The sequence below is a fragment of the Cygnus olor genome, chromosome 1 (genome assembly GCF_009769625.2).
Source record: "Cygnus olor isolate bCygOlo1 chromosome 1, bCygOlo1.pri.v2, whole genome shotgun sequence".
Classification (NCBI taxonomy): Eukaryota; Metazoa; Chordata; class Aves; order Anseriformes; family Anatidae; genus Cygnus; species Cygnus olor.
The window spans coordinates 873,510-887,452 of record NC_049169.1 but is presented as its reverse complement, the minus strand read 5'-3'; the positions used below and the strand labels follow the sequence as shown (position 1 = coordinate 887,452).

The following is a 13,943-nucleotide window of genomic DNA, read 5'->3' as shown; positions in this document are numbered from 1 at the left end:
AATCGTCTAGGTTGGAAGAGACCTCCAAGGTCACCGAGTCCAACCTCTGACCTAACGCTAACAGGTCCTGCACTAAACCATATCACTAAGCTCAACATCTAAACGTCTTTTAAAGACCTCCAGGGATGGGGACTCAACCACTTCCCTGGGCAGCCCGTTCCAATGCCTAACAACCCTTTCGGTAAAGAAGTTCTTCCTAATACCCAACCTAAAGGTAATATCCTATGGTACATAACCTAATATCCAACCTAGGTAGCAGTAACCTCAGTCCTAACATGATCCATGTGTGCTTGACAGTAAAGCCTCTTTACTGGGCTTTTGTTTAATTTTTGGAAAAAGATGTGTGTATTTCTGGCTGCTTTCTTGACAAACTGCATCATGACCAAGAGGTACATTGGGTAATTCTGTAAAAAAAAATGGAATTTTCAGATTTACGTGGTTTCAGAGGAGAACCTGGCCTATTCACCACACCTTTGAAGAAAGCGGGGGATATCCTCTTGCCCATGCAGATGAATTTGTGTCCTTTCTTTTGGTTGTGTCCAGTATACACATAAATTCATAACTCGTTTTAGGATTCCAATACCTGCTTGTCTTGCAATACAACTGTTGCTAATTCCAGCTATGAAGAGATGACTAGAGATCTTGGATCTGTCCTGGCTCGGTGCCTCTTATTGATTCCTGTTTGGATTAAAGGTGTGTCTTTCAATGTTAATTTAAGTCTTTCAGCTATTGTTTTTACACTTCTCAGATGTTATAAATACTTTCATTACCATTTTTATTCACAGTAAATTTTTTTATACTTGGCAAGGCAGGAGTAATGTGTGTGCAGCTGCAGTGAAGTCAGCTATATAGGACCTCTTGGTAATAAGATCAAAGGTGATTTTTGTTATAGGACAAAGGACAACAGGCAAAAAAATGTCCAGTATTTTTTATACCAGCTATTTTATTTTTATTTTTATTTTTATTTTTATTTTTTTGTATTCTCATCATGCCTCTTTTCTGGCAAGAATCATCTGTAAGGTTGTTTTGTCTCTGCTTTTCTTTGGTAATTTATTCTACATGTTTAGCAAGGAAGAAAAATATATTAGGATTTTCTGAGATTGTAAGTAGGACCTAAATAGACGTGGCTGTTATGCTGGACTTCTGTGGAGACCTCACCAACACTTCATATGATTGTGCTAATGAAATTGGCTGATCAGGGAAGTCCTCAACGGTAGGAAGACGAATGAGCTTGTACGCCTTGTGTATGTATTGTGACAGTTAGAGGACTACATTACGCTACACTTTAGGGCTACGAAGCTGGTGAAGGGCCAGGAACACAGGTCCTGTGAGGAGCGGCTGAGGGAGCTGGGGGTGTTTGGTCTGGAGAAGAGGAGGCTCAGGGGAGACCTCATTGCTCTCTGCAACTACCTGAAAGGAAGGTGTGGGGAGCTGGGGCCGGCCTCTTCTCACAGGTAACCAGTGATAGGACTAGAGGGCCTCAAGTTGTGCCAGGGGAGGTTCAGGTTGGAAATGAGGAGACATTTCTTCTCAGAAAGAGCAGTCAGGCACTGGGATGGGTTGCCCAGGGAGGTGATGGAGTCACTGTCCCTGGGGGTGTTCAAAGAGAGGTTGGATGTGGTGCTTGGGGACATGGTTTAGTGGGTGATATAGGTGGTAGGGGGATGGTTTGACCAGATGATCTTGGAGGTCTTTTCCAACCTTAATTATTCTAGGATTTTATGATATACATAACACTAATATCAAACAAGTAATGCAGCATATCAGAACACATGTTCGTTAGATATAGTATGCTGAGAGCCTATAATAAATATTACTAACAGTTAATATAAAAATCCATTTTTTGTGTTGGTTTAGCACCTCTGTACCCGAATAATGGGCCATAGCTACATTTAGCAAGGTGCAATGCAAACTGGACAGAGAGATTATAGGGTTTAAGCATGAAGAAGCAGCACGTCAAGGTAATCAAAGAAGTGCAAGGAAAAAAAAAGCAACAATAGGATGATGCTGGTTAGCACAATATGTGATGGTCCTACCACATCATTAGCCTAACCACAGTATTACTGCATTGCATTATGTTATTGTTTGGAAAACAGTTTATGACCACATGTGTAGCTGCTGTGTCATAGCACACACAGGATATCTGAGGGAAGGCCTAGCATTTGATCTTGACTTTGATATCTCATGACAATTTACACAAGCTGAGGACGTGCCCCAGAATACTTTAGGCTTTCTGTTGTCTAAACACAGAGCTTTTACAATGAATTTCCTCAGCTTGACTTGAAACAAAAACACAGAAGACTTAAAACAACGATGTGTATCTGGCTCTGTAGCCCTTTGCAAGGAGTAGGGAGAGTGCTGGTCCTGTGCTCCTCGGGACTTCTGCAGAGAAAGCTACAAAGTGGTATTTTCTCAGCCAAATTTGATCTATTCAGCCTTTGAGGGCTGGGCCTTTTGAGCCTTCGGTCTCTATGAAACATCTAATCACAGGCCCATAATTTCTAGCCTTTTAAGCACCTATATGCTCCTGGACCATATTTGGGCAATAAAGGTTCTGCAGAACTTGAGAACACTGCAGATCTGATCCTCCCCAAAGCTCTGGCCTCGCTGGAGATATTGTGCTGCACAGAGCCAGCATGTAGTTTTTGCACGGCTCCTAAGCAACCTGAGTAAATAGAACATTTCGCAACCTTAACCACAGCGGTTGCTACACTTTCATCTATAATTATCTTTTGCATCAGAGCTCTCAGGAGCACCGGCCTACCAGATTTTGCAGGATATTTTGCATTCTGCTTCAATTTGTCTGCCTTTTCTCTTGCATTGCCAGTCAGGATAATATTCCCCAGACAAAAGAAGAAACATAAATACCCTGCAGACTAGAGGAACGTGCAATATGCTGTAAGCCAAGAAATGTTAGCTCGCCAGTCTCACTTCTGATTGCTGTTTATATTCTGTGCACTTCAGAGCTTTGTTATTTGAACAAGGCCTTATAACTTGCCCCAAAAGGCAGCCAGATATAATTCTCGGTGTTTGGAAAGCCTAACACACAAATTATGTTTAGGAAAAGAACTTATGACTCCAGCAGAACATAACTAAGACTTCTCCCCTCCTCCCTTCAGTGTTTCTCAGAATTCCTGTCAGAACTGTAGCTTGGCAATCCTGATACAATGTCTGTTCTAACCACTAGATCACACTTCTTTCACAGCCAGGAACGGAGCTCAGCATTCCTGATCATCGACCTCCTGTTGCTGGTTGTGCAGCATCCTAGCAAAATGCGTGCGGAATCGCGCTCCAGGTGTGAATCGTCAGCGAGGCTCAGGCTCATCCTCCGGTTCCAGACTGGTGAACTGTGCTGAGGGTCTGAAGCCCATAATACTCACTGCGCTGTGGGTCTGAAGACAAAAGTATCCATAATCTGCCAAAGTCTTTGTGGCCATGATCTTTGGATTTCTGACAAAAATTCCGTGTCTTTTACACTTTTTCATTAAGCCTCAAAGTCCCAAATAAAACTCACTTACAACAAGGTTCAGTGCTTCAAACAAAGAAACAAACAAGCCATGCTATCCAGTAGTACAGCAAGTCACACAACAAAACAACGTTTAATATGTCCTGGCTGCTTGATGTGCAAATCAGTTATTTGAGTTAAACAGTGGCAGCTTTTCAAGTTTAGAGGTGAAAGCTAACAACATAGTTTTAGCTGATTTTGTACAGATGTGAAATATATGCTCAATGCATGGTAAAAAAAAAGTGAGGCAGTATTCACCAGACTTGTCCAATGACTAGAAATTTGCATACGGGACGAAAGTGCAATTACGCATGCTAATACTTGAGGTGCGAGCCCGACGAAGGCAGGGCTAACCGCCAGGACAGGACATGGTGGCAGAGCCTGCGGCCGTGGCTCCAGGTGCAGTTCTGCAGCAGTGCAGGCAATGAAGCGACAGCGACCGACGGTCCTCGTTGGGGCCAGTGGGATGAATTCTTGTACCCGTAGAGTGCTTACTTGGCCACCTGCTAGAATGAGTTCTGTTTGTTGTGTGCTTACACAATTCGGATTGTTTAGAAATGGTCTGTATCCATTATTGTTAGCGTCAACAGAATGCCAAATGACATACAAATTGGCACCGGGACAACTTTGCTATCTCAGAGAGCTTGCAGCTGAGCTACTCTTCCATGAGACTTTGACATAGCGCAATGGCAGACAGATTCAGCTTCTTAATCTTTCTCTAAGACAGGGAGAGCTGAGGTCACTGGCCAGAATAGCGGCTGCACCCCATTGCTTGAGTTACTGTTAATTTAAGCAGAGCTGGCACTGCTGTACCTTGCTCTTTCTTTCTCTTCATTCTGTGTGAAATGGTCAGTGGTGAAACCAGGTGGATATAAAACACTACGTAAACAGCAAAGCTGTTTCTTCTTCTTATTCACAGGACTTAGGATTTAAAAGTGAATTCACGCTTTTGTAACCTGGTGAAATTACTGTTCTAGTTTAATAAAAATGGTGAAGATCCTTAGGATTTTTTCCTATAAAACTGTGAAAGAGACACTCCTTTTCTGAATATATTTTTGCTGGATTGGACACTGACTAATCACAAGATCATTCAAGTACACGTTGGACTGAATATGGGCAGCATGAATTTCAATAAACAATTGTCTGGAAATGCTAACACCGTTGGAGCAAGGACACCAAATCATCGGCTCCTTCCTGTTTAGGAAAGCTGAGACACTGCTAAGAGGAGAGTGACACGATAATATTTTTAATTATTTATATCCTGGTGTGGATTTTAATGACAGTGAAGGATGTGAAACTTAAAATTGCCAAATTTTCATATGTGCACAAGTGGACAGACATGATTTTTGTATCTGTTTGAACAGGAAAGAGGTCATACCAGTATTCAGCACCTGCATGTCAGCACGAGTAGCCACAGAAGAAACCGGCGGTTGTTTGCAGTAGAATATAGCTGGCCTTGTAAAACACCCAGGGTCTCGGTCCCGCAGGCCATTTTGCTGGCTTCAGTAGCGCTCTCAGTTCCTGTGCCTGCCTGCATTCCGGGTTGGGAGAGGCGAGCTGGCAGCCCGAGTCCATCCTCGCTGCCAAACCTGTGTAGTTAAGCAGTATTTTAGTGTATTTCATAGATTTGGAGGAGAAAAGAAGGAAGCTGTTCCAAGACCTATATTCTAGAAATCAGCTGGGGCAGGCAGGGTCTCCAGCCCTGGCCCTCCGGCTCTGAGTGGGGAGACAGCAAGTGAAAACCCTCCGGGCACGGCTGGAAGATTCAAGAATTTTCTTGGATTGCCATTGCTCTGTCCCCAGAAGCCACAATATGCCATAAAAAGTGCTTTATAAGCTCATTACCCTCCAATAGACAAAATGGAGAAATGAAACTTAAGCAGTTGTACTAATATTTTTTCTTCCTTGTTAATGGCCAACGAAGTGTTAATTACCATACTGGCTGCTGTTAACAGTCTTGGAGCCTTTGCCTTCAAGCCCTTACGATGAGAAAAGCAGGCATAAATGAGAAACGCTGCCAATTTGGTATTCTCAGTTACGGTTGAGATTTTTTATGGTATTTCTGCAGGGAAAAAAAAGCAAACCTATGGTGCAAACCGGGCGGTTTTAAAGCATCTCTCTCACCTGCCTTGTTGGCACCCCATCTTCCCCTGTGAGCGGTTCCATCCAGCGGGGCCTGGTTGCCACCGTGACGCTCTCAGCAGGGTTTTCCACCGTAGGTCCGTCCGCAGGTTCTGGAGAAAGCGCGAATGCGTTATATCTTAAGCATGCGCATTAATAGTGGCAGGCCGAGGGCCGAAGTAAGACTGGCAGAGAAGACAAGACGTAGTGGTACACCTGATGGCAAGAATTTACTTTGGAATTAAGAATTTAATCAGTTCCTGTTCGGTTCCTGTATGATGTTGGCAGTGAGAAAACAGTTTATTAGCATACTAAGACAAATCCGGGCAAGGCAGCAGCGAAGCCTACTTAATCCAGCGCGGCAGCGTGACTCAGAGGTACCTTTCTGCCCAGCACTGCTTTGTTCCATCTCTCGGATCATCCCTTTTCCTCCCCCTCCCGTTCCCACCCTCGCACCCTCCGTTCCCCCCAGCCTCACACCGTGACAGCCGCCTCCGTCCCCCCTTCCCAGCGACCCCAGCAGGGCCCCAACTGGTGCTCGCAGCTCGGCTTCTGCCTCCCCGTGCTCGAGCTGTGCCCACCCAGGGGCTCCCTCTCGCCGTCCCCTGGCATTAAACGCCACCACAAAGGCGACAGTCCCCAGGCACTGCCCTCCTCCACCCCAACGGCAGCTGCCACCCCAAAGGCCTGAGCTGCCCCACAGTGGCCCCCTCGGTGCCAACCCAAAGCCCCCAGCCTGCATGCCCCGAGGCCCCGGGGCCTGTCCCCGCTGTCACTGCCAGCAGTGATGGGGCTTCCCCCGGCCCCATTCCCCTTCCCCTGGGCCCTGTCCCCCTTCCCCGCAGTGTCTGCAGGGCCAGGACCAAACCACCGGGCCCTGTCCCCTTCCCCTCATGACCCCCCCGGCCCCTCATGCCCCCCCCAACCCCCTCATGTCCCCCTCAGGAGCCCCCAGACCCTTATGCCCCCCCTCATGCCGTGACCCCTCCATCCACTCATACCCGCCTCAGGCTGTGCTCCCCCCAACAGGATGTGACCCCCCCCCTCCATCTTCACACCCCCCGAGACTGTGACTGCCCTGGTCAGGCTGTGACCCCCCCAGTCCCCTCACACCCCCCTCAGGTACCCCTGGCCCCTTATGTCCCCCGTCATGATGTGACCCCCCATCATGCCATGACGCCCCCCCCATACCCTCACATTGCTCTCATGCCATGACTCCCCCCGTCCCCTCACCCCGTGCCCCCCCATCCCTTCACACCCCCCTCACCCCATGCCCCCTCCCCCAGGCTGTGACCCCCCCAATCTCCTCACCCCCCCCCCATCAGGCCGTGCTCCCCCATCTTCACCCCCCCCCCCGAGACCGTGACTCCCCCCAACAGACTGTGACCCCCCCAGTCCCCTCACACCCCCCTCAGGCACCCCTGGCCCTATGCCCCCCATCATGCTGTGACCCCCCATCATGCCGTGACCCCCCCCCCCATACCCTCACGCTTCCCTCAGGCCATGACCCCCCATCCCCTCACCCCATTCCCCCCCATACCCTCACACCCCCCTCACCCCGTGCCCCCCCATCAGGCTGTGACCCCCCCAATCTCCTCACACCCCCCCCAGGCATCCCTGGCCCTAGGCCCCCCATCATGCTGTGACCCCCCCATCATGCCGTGCCCCCCCCATACCCTCATGCTTCACTCAGGCCATGACCCCCCCCCATCCGCTCACCCTGTTCCCCCCCCATCCCCTCACCCCGTGCCCCCCCATCCCCTTACTCCCCCCTCACCCCGTGTCCCCCATGATGCTGTGACCCCCCCATCGTGCCGTGACCCCCCCATACCCTCACCCCGTGCCCCCCCATTCCCTCACACCCCCCTCACCCCGTGCCCCCCCCATCATGCTGTGACCCCCCCAATCGCCTCACACCCCCTCAGGCCACGACCCCTCGCATCCCCTCGCGCCTCCCTCATGCTGTGCCCCCCCCTCATCCTCACCCCCCCCTCCGGCCATGCCCCCCCCTTCACCCCCCTCCCTCCCCCCTCCCCGCCCCCCCTCGCGGCCCCGCCCCCCCTCGCGGCCCCTCCCTCCCCGCCCCTCCCCTCGCGGCCCCGCCCCCCGCCCCCGCCCTCCCGCCCCCCCGCGCGGCGCTGGGCAGCAGCGGGGCCGCCGCCATTTTGGAGGCCGCCGTAGCGCCCGCGCCCGCCGCCCGCCGCCCGCTGTCAGCGCAGCCCCGGCCGCCGCGCCCCGCCTCGGACGCGGCCCATGCCCGCCGGGCCGCGGGCCCTCGCAGCCAGGCAGCGCGACAGCGGCCTCGCCGCGGGGCTGGACGGCAGGGCCGGACCCCAGCAGGTGAGACCCGCGGCCGGGCCCGCCGCCCGCGCCGCCGCCGAGCTGTCACCGCCGCCGGGGCCGACGCCGGGGGCCGGGCCGCGCCCCCACCCCCCCCTCCGCCGGCTTCTCGGCGGCTCCCGCGGAGGGCCCGGGCCGCTGGGCCCGGCGGGGGCGGTGCGCGGCCTGCCGCCCGCCCGCCCTCCTCCGCCGCGACCCCCGCCCGGCCCCGCGCCGCCGCCGGGATCCTGTCACGGGGCGCCGGGGCCTGCGCCGCCGCCTCCGCTTCGCCGTGTCGCTCCCCTTCCTCCCCCCGGAGCTGCCCCGCTGCGGGCCTGGGCCAGAGCCCTCCCCGCCGACCCTGCCCGCGGCCGCGCACCCGGGACCGGGGCCGAGCAAAGCGGGGCCCGGGGGGGCGACTGCGGGGCCGGGGGGGGGCGACTGCGGGGCTGGGGGCTGCTGCGGGGCCGGGGGGAGCCCCGCGTCCCCCCCCCCCGGTGCCGCCGTCCCGGAGCGGGGTCCCGCAGGAGGGCGGCTGCCCCGCAGGTCGCGCCGGGGCTCCCTTCGGAAACCCGGGGCCTTGTTTTGCAGCGCTTCAAAAAAAAAAAAAAAAAAAAAGAAAAACAAGAAAAAAACCAGCACCACCAAAAAAAAAAAAAAAACCAACCAACAACTAGGAAGTGAAAAACAGACGCAGAGAACTTGGAAGGGCCCGAGGTGCTTTTCGGCTCTTGATCTCCCTGTCAGAAATAGTAATTCTAAAAGCCGAGGCCTTTTTCATAATGTCATTTATTTTCTCTCCAAAGAAGAAGGAGAAAGTTGCTATTTCGGTCCTGTCCAGGGCTGCGCTTGGAGCCAAACGTGTAGCTGCCTACCAGCAGGTTTTGCTTTTTAATAAAGCACTGTTTTAGGGATGATGGGAGAATAAACATTTATGATTTTCCTTATTATTCTGACACTCAGAGGCAAACAGCCTGCCAAAATATTTCAGTGGTTTAAAAAAAACCCTAGTGCATGGTAGTATAGCGATTTCCATAGCAACTGCTGGTGATATCATGGTAAGCAAAGTTAAATTTTGGACCGTGCAGTAGGAACGTAAAACGATCTGCACCGCTTTGAGCGATCCCAATAAACGTCCCCTCAGAAGATGACCGAGGGTTGGATAAGGACAAAATTGTTAGAAATCGGAAACGTACTTTGATTTTCTTCTGTTTGTCGTGCAGATGTTTCTGGTGACTTTGGCACGTTCTGGGTGTTATGTTGCAAATCCGGGGACAGCGTCCTGTCTAGAAGTGGTGTAAAAGTTGTGGTGTGGCAGCAGGCTCCTGGGAGGAGCTCAGGTTGTGGCAGAGTGGGGTCGGGCAGGTGGGCAGAAGGCAGATTTGAGGTTCTGGGGGGTTCCTGCCCGCTTCAGCCCACGGGGAGGCAGCTGCCGTGCACGGAGCGTTTGTTCGGGGGTGGCAGGGAGCCCCGAAGCGCCCTCGTTCTGAGCACAGTGCTCGATGGAACCATAACGCCGTCGTAGGAGGGGCGGGTTGAAGTTTTAAGTTCATAGTTCAGAAATCGGAGACTGTCATGTTGAGATGGACAATAAAGCGAGCTGTCTCCAAAGCGACGTCTCGTAACTCTAGTAATATTCGAGCACCCTCAGACCGTGGGCTTTGAGTCGCCCGTAGGACGCCACAGGCTGCTGTCAGCGGTGTCGCAGCCCCTGTCGCCGGGCTTCCTTGTGAGGAAATGGTAAAGAGCAGGGGGTGCCCTGCTGGGGACAGGCGGTGCTTCGGGGTCTCCCCCGGCTCAGGGCTTGCTGGTCAGGAGTCAGCTGGGATGAGCTGGGTCCTCGCTGTCCCCAGGTAGCGCCGTCCTGAGCTCGAGGTGGAACCAGCTCGATGGATGGGCTTCTCCTCCTCTTCGGTGGGAGCCAGCCCGGCCGCAGCTGGCCGTGTTTTCCGTGCTCGCTGGAAGGAGCCCTTCCTTCCATGCCTGCTCCTTGCTTTTATTGGCTGTCAGCTGAGGTGTCAAAGAGAAACCAAAAGCGCTGCTCTTTCCTGAGGCGCGTTAGTGCTGCAGAACTTCAGCAACCGAAGGTGCTGTGTTTGGGGAGAGGGAGGACGAGCTTTCTTCTCTCTGCTTCTGGTAATGAGGTCTGTAGAAGTGTAAGTGTAAAAGCTGCAGATTATACGTTAGGGAGAATGACTTCACATGCATAATCAAGTAGTGTGTTTTCTTAACACGGTGGCTTGGAGTCTGAAGTGTCAGTGCCTGAAGGGCAACAGCCAGAGCAGCCTAATAAGCTCAGCCATAAAAATGGGTGAACCGGAATGCCAAGAAATAGAAGAGAGTCTCGTTAGAGTAAATGTTGCTGAAACAATAGTAGAATGACAAGAATAACAGGGAAACTTGGGTGTAAATGACACAGGAAAAACAGTTGAGGTCAGGGAGTGGAGAGCAAAGCAGGAGCCGAGTGTTGGCAGCGCTGGGGAGAACTTTGCAGGGAGGAGTACCTGTGGGAGGTCCTGTTGTTGGTGAGATGGGAGGTTATTGGAAAACTAATTGAGAGCAGAGTTAATAGGCTGCGTTAAGGAGCGATGTTGCTCTCCATCCAGGCAGTCAGATACGGAGCTGCAGTTCAGAGGAGCAGTCGTTCACTCTCAGCCCTATTTGTAGGGTAAGGCAGTTCTGTTCTTAATTGTCTTTTATGGGCTGGGGGTTCGCTCTGACTGTTTGTTACCTCCTTTTCACGGGAAATCTACAGATGTTGGTGGGTTTATGTAAGGATCGGGGGAAGAATGCGGCCTCTCTGTGACCAGTAGTAGCAACAAAGGAACTGAAGTGTCTTCTTTGATTCAATATTATTAGAAGCAAAAGTATGTTGTCTTTTCTGGCCGCGGCTATGTTCCTAGGCCGCTTGTTTCTTTAATTGCGCTTTGCTCCTTCCCTCCCCGTGCCTGCGTTCCTCCCAGCGCCCTCCCCTCCCCCTGGGCCTTGTTTTGGTCTGCTAGAGCAGGCAGCAGAGCAATAACCAATATTGACTTTGTCCTTACGTGCCTGGGCTATTTTTACCTGCGTGTTAACTCGGGTAGGGGGGAAATTCAGGCAGATAAATGTTACAGTTATCTCAGGAAATGAGGCTTGCACAGCCAAGGTTAAAAAGCTCAGGGTGAGCAAGCCCGGGTCTCTGCAGTGTCCCGCGTGCACCAGCATGCGTGGGGCTCGGATCCGCGCTGCGGGCTGGAAGTCGACATCGCCGACTGGATTCAGACAGCGACATTCTCGCTTTTTGCTGGTTAACGCCGCTTAGTCCGAGGTAAACCTGAGGTGCTGCAGGTGGCCGCGGCAGCGGAGCGGCTGCGTAGCCGTCCCCGACGTGTAGCTGAAAGCGTTCTTCGGCAGGGGTCACGTCACGCCGGAGGCTGTGCGGCGCTGGGCCGCAGAAAGGGGCTGTCAGCAAAACCGGGATGAGCTAGCTCAGAAGAACGTCGCGTCAAAAGGAGGAAGTAAAAAGCATCGGCCTGAGCGTGGAAGCTCTGCAGCTGTTGTGCTGGGGCTGCTGACTGCTGCCAGTTTTTTTCTGTTTCTCTTTCTTTGTGCCTGCCTGACTTCTCGTCCTGCGCGCGGGCTGCGAGCCCCGCGGGGCGGCCGCTGGCCCTGTTCGGCGCGAGGTGCCAGCTCCCCTGCTCCCCTGGGCCCAGTCCCCGGCGTGGCAAACACCAAATTTCTTTCCACCGTGTCCTCAGCACACGGCACTGACACAATCTTATCTGTACGGAAGGGAAGCCGGAAGGCACGAGAAAATAACATTATGGTTAAATGGCAAAGTTCAGGGAGCTGTGAAGCCAGCCAGGCAGCGCTCGGAGCGATTTCGTTACCTTGGCAAAATCGGGAACTTCCACCAAGCTCGGTTTTGGTTGGGGGTTGGTTGGCAACCTACAGGATTTGCAAAAACTTTCCCAACATATTGATTAGTTGAATTCAGGGGTTTCGTTCGGTTGGCAAATGACTGCTGCTCTTCCTCTCGTGCCTGTAGTAGTCTTTTTTCCTCTTTCCAGTTCTGCAGTTTGCTGCTATTCAGAACGTCGTGGCCCGCAGTGACACTGATGAACATTTTGTCGCTTTGATTTTGATTTTGTTTGGCAGAATCGGGAGCAGTAGCAGCAGAGCAGGCAGCAGCACTGCTCGCCGAGGGGAAAGCACAAAGGGGTGCAAAGGCTGCGGCGGTGGAGGTGGCCTTTGTTGCTGCAGCCTACGGGAGGAAGAAGGAAATAGAGCACATTTCAGTTTCAATCTTGTCTTTGATTATTCCCTGATAGACTTATTTATGTTAACAGACAACGCGTGTGATGGGTATGCCCTCACGTTTTCTGATGATGACGTAGATTCCCTGCTGTGTTTGCCGCTCCTTTCTATTCCTTTCCCTTCATTCCCGATGGTCTCGCGGAACCTGGAGGCCGTTTCAGCTTCCTGACTCCACGTGCAGCAAGGCGCGATGGGATGAGGCAGGCCGTGTTTCTGCAGCCATTTACCGTTTCGTTTCGTTCTTCAAAAGATCCTCTGGCATCCCATTTAATGCAATCCTTCTCTTTTAAGACAGATTTCCACTTTTTAGAAGGATAATTGAGATCGCAAGCGGTCAGGTTGAAAACTGTCCTGCCTTCCCGAGCCGGAGGACAAGGGTGCAGCTCCCGGGCCCTGCGAGCTGGCCCCGGCCCAGGCTGCCGTGTGTTGGCATTAATCCTTGTGCAGCCGCGCGGTGCGCCACCCTGGGGAGCTGATCGGGCTGAACACGAGCGCTGCTCCAAGTGAGAAGTTTTCAGCTGGATCAGCTCCCTCGACCAGCTCGATGTGCAGTTGCACAAACAGTGCTGACACAAGGGAGGATGCGGGAACGCGCGGCCCGGCAGGGAGAGGAGGGAAGAGCAGGTCTCTCTGTCTGCATTTGGATAAGGCGTGGTTCTCATTTAACTAATCTAAGGTTGCAGCGTGGCGTGTTCCTGCTTTGTCCCGTGCTTACAGGGAGCCGCTCCGTCAGGACCGCTCCCCCTGTTCGTTTTCTGCTGCCTTATTCTACTCGGCGGGTGCTCAGCACCGTAGGGACGGACGAGTGCCGCTGCCTGCTGGCAGACCGCTAAACGTGAAGGGGCTGGGAGCAGCGGGGCTCTGGGGGTGTGAATGAAGGCTGTGATTAAATCAGACTGAGCATAGCAAGTGCCGTATCGGGTCATCCTCGCGAAGTCCTGACACTTCAGCTCCTGAGCTATAGAGCTTCCAGGTGCTGGTTAACAGATGCTCAGCCAGCGCTCTGTTTAACAACTGAGAAAATCCTAAATACTGGATTTCAACACAGTTCTATTGCACGTTATCCTTTTCTAGTTCTTTTAGCGTGGATGCTTGCTTTCCTTAGGGCTCAGTTGGTTTTTTTTACTTATGCCTTCTCCCAGTCCGTTATTATATCACTTTTTAATGTTGCATCGTCCATGGTATGTGCTACATCTTGTTGTTGTCTTTTGTTTTCTCCCATCACTCTCTAAGCTGCTTTTCCATAACGTTGTGTTTCAGACTCTGCCTTCGCTTTCAGGGGATTGGAGACTTGTCCCTGAAGCTCAGATATCTGTGATGTAAATGCCTACATCTGAGGTAACCGGTTAGGATTCCTTTTTTTAGTCAATGGAGAGAAACAGATGCTTATTTTCTTCTGATGCGAAAGTCTGAAATAGTTTCCCTGTAGAAGCGCTCGTTTCTCTCCTACAGCAACGGGAGTTCGGGTGACTAATTCAGATTAGTCATCTATAGTATAAATATCTACAAGTTAGGTGAGGCAGATCCTCTTCCAGAAGACCAGACTCGCTAGGCAGAGGTCCTGATGGGGACCTCCTTGTCTCACCGAGGTTGCCTCCTTGCCCTTGATGGATTGTAAGGTTAATGTGGCGTTGGGTATGTTTTGCAACGTGCTGCGCCCTTAGCTCTGCCTGGTGAGTCTTCTTCCTCTTTCATGGCTGAC

The 13,943-nt window shown here is 52.3% G+C and overlaps 1 protein-coding gene and 2 long non-coding RNA genes across 7 annotated transcripts in view; 2 read left to right on the top strand and 1 right to left on the bottom strand.

The window, feature by feature from the left end:
* Nucleotides 1-174: 174 nt before the first annotated feature.
* Nucleotides 175-3,337, top strand: LOC121063994. Its single transcript, XR_005816266.1, has 3 exons — nt 175-214; nt 573-693; nt 3,206-3,337. It is a non-coding gene; the product is annotated as an uncharacterized LOC121063994 (long non-coding RNA).
* On the bottom strand, nt 1,626-6,720 carry LOC121063991. 3 transcript variants are annotated; one of them, XR_005816263.1, is made up of 3 exons: nt 5,630-6,720; nt 4,884-5,094; nt 1,626-4,011 (listed from the first exon to the last, which is right to left on the bottom strand). It is a non-coding gene; the product is annotated as an uncharacterized LOC121063991 (long non-coding RNA). The 3 variants fall into 3 exon arrangements; XR_005816264.1 differs by having other exon boundaries at nt 1,626-4,008; XR_005816265.1 differs by having other exon boundaries at nt 1,626-4,008; nt 4,897-5,094.
* A 1,036-nt stretch (nt 6,721-7,756) lies between these two features.
* The window catches only part of PPP6R2 (protein phosphatase 6 regulatory subunit 2), a 100,176-nt gene continuing 93,989 nt past the window's right edge, over nt 7,757-13,943 (top strand). Inside the window, exon 1 of one of the 3 annotated variants that reach the window (XM_040545010.1) lies at nt 7,757-7,966. The gene's annotated coding sequence lies outside the window, so the exon portion shown is untranslated. The remainder of the gene's footprint in view (nt 7,967-13,943) is intronic. The other 2 variants (XM_040545018.1, XM_040545027.1) reach the window with 2 other exon arrangements.